This window comes from Onychomys torridus, chromosome 15 (genome assembly GCF_903995425.1).
Source record: "Onychomys torridus chromosome 15, mOncTor1.1, whole genome shotgun sequence".
In the NCBI taxonomy this organism is placed as follows: Eukaryota; Metazoa; Chordata; class Mammalia; order Rodentia; family Cricetidae; genus Onychomys; species Onychomys torridus.
In genome coordinates, this window is record NC_050457.1 from 51901835 (window position 1) to 51907834 (window position 6000).

A 6000-nucleotide genomic window follows, 5' to 3' on the forward strand; every position below is an offset into this window, starting at 1 on the left:
TTTAAATTATGAGTATAGTGTCTGGTATAGAGGGGGGTGTTATGTGGCTCCGTGGTTTAGAGGGTTTAAAGGACCTGAGTTCAGTTCCCAACACCCATGTCAGGCAGCTCATAACTATCAGTAATTCCAGCTGCAAGGAATCTAACACCTTCTTCTGCCTCCTCAGACACCTGTACTCACATACACGTATCCACATTCAGACAGATAAACACACAGAATTAAAAATGGATCTTTTTTAAAAAGAAAGGAAGAATTAAATAAGGAAAAAAAATGAGGGGTTGGGGATTTAGCTCAGTGGTAGAGCGCTCGCCTAGCAAGCACAAGGCCCTGGGTTCGATCCTCAGCTCAAAAAAAAAGGAAGAAAGAAAGAAAGAAAGAAAGAAAGAAAGAAAGAAAGAAAAAATGAGGGTTAGAGAAATGGCTCAGCCATTAAAGCATCATAACCACAAAAAAAGGAAGAAAGAAAGGAAGGAAGAAAGAAAGGAAGGAAGGAAGGAAGGAAGGAAGAAAGAAAGAAAGAAAGAAGGGAGGAAGGAAGAAAAATTGATTTTTTGTTGTTATTGTTGTTGGTTTTTTTACTCTTTACTCTTTTGGGGGCCTGTCACCCAGCTCCCAAATAAATCATACATGGAGGCTTATTCTTAATTATAACTTCCTGACCTTAGCTTGGCTTGTTTCTTGCCAGTCTTTCTTAAATGATCTCATCTACCTTTTGCCTCTCGGCTTTTACCTTTCTCTCTCTTCTGTATATCTTACTTTCACTCTTACTCCTTGGCTGGCTGTGTGGCTCGGTGGCTGGCCCCAGTGTCCTCCTTTCCTTGTTTTCTTTCTTCCTCTCCTCCCAGATTTCTCCTTCTATTTAATCTCTCTGCCTACCAGCCCCGCCTATCCTTTCTCCTGCCTCACTATTGGTTGTTCAGTTCTTTATTAGACCATCAGGTGTTTTAGACAGGCAAAGAATCACAGCTTCACAGAATTTAACAAATGCAACATAAAGGAGTGCAACACCTCTTTACATCATTAAACAAATATTCCAGAGCATAAACAAATGTAACACAGCTTAAAATAATATTCTACAACATGACAGCAAAGTACCTTTCAAATTATTTTAAAGGATGGAGTCAATGAAGTTGGTGAAAGTAATAAGACATTACTGGATGCATATGAGCAACCATCACAAACTGGATGTCTTAATTCAGGTTTCTATTGCTATGAAGGGTCATCGTGACCAAGAAAACTCTTATAAAGGAAAATCATTTAATTAGAGTGGCTTACATTTTCAGAGGTTTAGTCCATTATCATGGTGCAACATGGTGGTGGCAGGCAGACATGGTGCTGGAGAAGTAGCCAAGTGTCCTACATCTTGACTTGCAGGCAAGAGAAAGTGGTCTGTCTCACTGGGTGTGTCTTGATCATAGATAGGACCTTGAAGCCAACCTCCACAGTAGTACACTTCCTCCAACAAGATCACACCCACTCCAGTAAAGCCACACCTTTTAATAATGCCACTCCCTTTGGAGGCCATTTTCTTTCAAACTACCACATTGAGTAAAACAGTTAACAATTGAAGAAGAAAATTCAAAGGATGGTAAGAATAAGTGATGACTTAATGCCAATGAATTATAAGAAAGCCCTGGGAAAATGAATGCCACTTTCTAATACATTTGCCAAAGCTACACACAAAGTGAAGACTACTGTATCATGCAATACCATTGAATTTTAGTTTAAAGATAATGCCAGAAAAATTCATGAGATTTATTCTTTTTCATTCCAAGAATGAGCATGTAGCTTGAATTATAACCTATGTTCCATTGGATGAAATAAAATTTTTATAATTTATAACTTCAGTTTTCATTAAATATAACCTTTCCTGAAATGTTAATCTATCTTAAGTGGCTTGAGTGTAATTAATCTGCTCTAGCCTCAATGACAGGAAGAGCCAGGACTCAAATGCAAGTAATCTGACCCTCCTCGGGCTAGCTTTACCACTGTGTGGGTGTCTCAACATGGGGGCTTTTTTTTGTTTGTTTCCATTACTTGATCAAATGTCCTCCACTTATCCTAAACACAATTCATATCCTTTATGACAATAAGGATGTATTGTGTGCACTGAGTGTGTGATGTATGTGTTTGTGTGTGTGTTTGCCTACTGGTACACATGGGTGGGTTTGAACATGTGCACGTTTGTAGAGACCAGAGGTTGATGTCAACTGTCTTCCTCTACTGCTGTTTCTCTTATGTTTTGAGAAAGGGTCTCCCGCTGAACCTCTTGCTCACCGATTTTACTAGATTTTCTGGCCAGCAAGCTCCAGGAGACTACCTGTTTCTGTTTAAGCATCAGACTTTTATGTGGGGTCTAGGACTCTGAACTCAGGTCCTCATAACTTTGTTGATGACGGGCAACCCTGTAAAGCAATGGAAGACAGAAGAAAGGAAATGACCATGCATAGGACCCACATCAGTCATGCTTGTATGGCAGGTATGAAATATCTACCCTTTGGCCCACCAGGACTCACTGAAACTGCAGATGGAATTTACTCTTAAAAAAATCCATTGCATTCTAGCTCAGAAACCAAACCTAAAGCCAATGAAATAATTAAAAAAATATCCAATGTGTTCAAATGATGACCTGTGACTTTTTTTCAATATTCAGCTTCCTTTAATGACTCCTATCTCCTTACAGGGTGGGAATAGGCAGCTAGACAACATCAAGAGATATTCACTTGAAGATCTTGCCTTAATTGAAGGATTTGCCCACGTTCTTGAATACCCCCCTCCCAGGAAAAGAACTCTATAACCAGGGTCTGGGTCTCCTTGCTGCCAGGAGTCATTTGGTACTATATATGTGACTCATAGTCTCTCTGCCAATCTGGACCTATAGTATCTGAACACCCAAGCTTCAGAAATGGCACTGCCATTGTTGGGTCCAAAGAGGATGATACTGGCAAAGATGTGATTCTCCAGCTTGTCTAATCGCTGGAAGACATCAGTGATAAAGTTGTAACTCATGAGGGTCTTGGTGAACTCTTCAGGAGGCAGTACTCACCACACCACAGGAGCCATCCACTTCTACCAAAGTGCTCCTCAAAATATGGCAGTGCCAATAAGGCTGACTTCATTGGAATACTTGTGTCTTCATTGATCCAACAAAGGTATTCTTTCTTTCTTCTTTTTTGTTTTTTAGTTTCTTGAGACAGGATTTCTCTGTGTAACCACCATGGCTCTTCTGGAACTCACTTTGTAAACCAGGCTGGCCTCGAACTCATGGAGATCTGCCTGCCTCTGCCTCTAGAGAGCTGGGATTAAAGGCATGTGCCACTGCCGCCGGTCCAAAGGTACTCTTAGACACTGGGGCAAAGGGTCCTTGGTCTTGAGCTCAGCAGCTAGTGCCTACTTTGTTCATGTTTTCTTCTGGAGCTGCGGCAGCTTTTTGCCCTTTCCACTTGGCCTTGGATGTCTACTTCTCTTCCTGCAGATGCCTTTCCTTCATAGAGCTCTTGGCACACTTCTTAGCATCAAACCAGGACATCTTCTCATATAGTTTCACCTTCCTGAAGACGTTCCCATGCAGACAAGGAACCAGAAGTTGGTATTGAGAAAGGCCTGGCATAAAGAAGACTCTAAGGTCTGTCTATAGAGCTACAAGAAGGCACAGGCAGCAGTGGTGTCAGCCAATTCACCTCCTATAAATGGCCTCATCTTCCAGTGAGTGTCCAGCAGCAGCGAGAATTTGCTTCCTCTCCTCTTTGATGTTGTTCAGTGGCTTGTTTTTTATATGATGCCCAAGGGTAGAACTACTGGGTGCTGGCTGGCAGAGCTATGCCACTCACTCATGACACCAGCTGATCCGCTGCTCCTAGAGGACTTCCATGTGGCTTCTCAGTGCTCACAACATAGGAGATGGCATTGCTCTTTGCACAGATGTCATTTTCCATTACTGTGACAAAAATGCCCAGACAAAAACAATGTAAGGGGAAATGGGTTTATTTGGCTCATAACTTCAAGTTGCGGTCCATCATTTCAGGGAAGCAAATGCAGCAGGAGTTCAAAGCAGCCGGTCCCATTACAGCCACCATCAAGTTTAGAAAGCAATGAATTAATGTTTGCACGCCGGTGATCAGCTTTCTCCTTTTCATTCAGGCCAATGTAACAGTGCCACCCACATGCAGGATGGATGTTCCCACCTGAATCACTCAAGAAAATCTCTGAAGATGTGCCCAGAGGGTTAACCTGATCTAGATAATCCCTCCTTGAGACTCTCTTCCCAGATCATTCTAGATTATCCCATCAGACTCTGCCGAGGGCTGCCACCACCTACAATGGACTGGGCCCTCCCCCCCAACATCAATCACTAATTAAGAAAATACTCCCTCAGGCTTGCCTACAGGCCAGACTTACTGAGGCATTTTCTTGGTCATGGTTCCCTCTTTTCAGATAGCTCTAGTTTGTGTTGACAAAAAAGAAAAACAACAACCTATGGTGATATTTTATTTGTGCTGAAATGTGATTTTATTTGTATGTTAATAAATAAAGTTGCCTGGGGATTATAGCTAAAAGTGAGTCATTTAGCAGAAGTCTGGCAGTGGTGGCACACGCCTTTAATCAGATCACATGGCAGGCAGAGTCTCTGTGTGGTCAAGGACACAGCCAAGCACGGTGACGGATCCGATCCGAGTACCAACCATAGAGACCTGGAGGTCTGTATAGACAGGTAGAGACGAGGAAATCATGTGGTTGGGTTTAGAGTCAATGAGAAGACAGAATAGAAAGGCAATAAAAAGATAGTCACATAGGAAGAAGGTCTCTCTCTCTTTGGGAAAGCAATGGCAGCAAGTGGTAAACTAAAGGCTCTTCACTAGTGCTCTGATCTCTTGGGCTTTTAGCTCTATATTTGGCTCTGTGTTTCTTATTTAATAAGATGGTTTAGAATTTCGTCTACAACAACCACAAAAAAACCAAAACAAAACAGACAACACAAAATATACCAATGGGTTTTTGGTGGTTAAAATACATTATGATAAGTTATCAGTCTAGCCCTGGCACACCTCTGAAGGGAAAGAGAAACAGAACAGGCCATGGCTATTTGCCCTACACTCACACTCCAGGCACAGGAAAGCTGGGTTACACCAGGGTTCATTCAGGTTCATCTTTATCCCCACATGACCCTCAAATAACTGGACAGCAGCCCATCTTCTAGAAAGCTGTGGTGCCGCTAGTTTCAGAACTGGTATCCTGGGGCCAAGTCCACACCGGAAAACTGGGTAGTAGGGAGCCGCCCCTTATTAGCTTATTGTAAAATCTAAACTTCTTTGTGAGCAAGTCACTCTTTTTTCCTGAAACTTATAAGACAAACTGATCCCAGGGAGGCGAAAATCCTGGGAGGATCCCTCTCCAGTCAACCACATCACTACCGCCATAATTATCAAGGAAACAAAGGCTATGCCAGGACACAGGGACCTTTTCCTGGCCTGGTCCCAATGGTCCACATAGCTCTCCTCTAATGCCTCCCAGCCCTGGTGGAATGTTCCTTCCCTTGAGCACCCTGGCTATGATATCTCACAGTCTGTGGTCTACTGAACGCTAGGTTGCACGGTTTGCTGAAATGTGCCTTCAAGGATATCAGTTAGCAATCGGCACTCTGGGAACTGTCTGGGCTGAAAAGAGCTGCCTGGCCCAAGGGCACATGTGCCTTCTGAAGCCGAATAAAGACCCAGAGCCCTTGCTCTGATTCAGGGCAACTCTAGAATTAATCCAGTTTCCCCAGGTTCGCTGGGACCTCTGTTGAGATGACATCACACATCAGCTCCTCTCTGCCCAGGTCCTCTTCCTCAGTCTGCTCACAGGGGCTGACTTTGATGGTATTCACTGAGCAGCTCTGGGCATGCAGATCTTCATGTAGGGTCTCCTCCTCTTCTTCCTTTTCCACTCCTCCCCTCCAGCCCTCATTGAGATTGATTGGGTCTTGCTATGTAGCCCTAGCTAGCACTGTACTCAGAATGT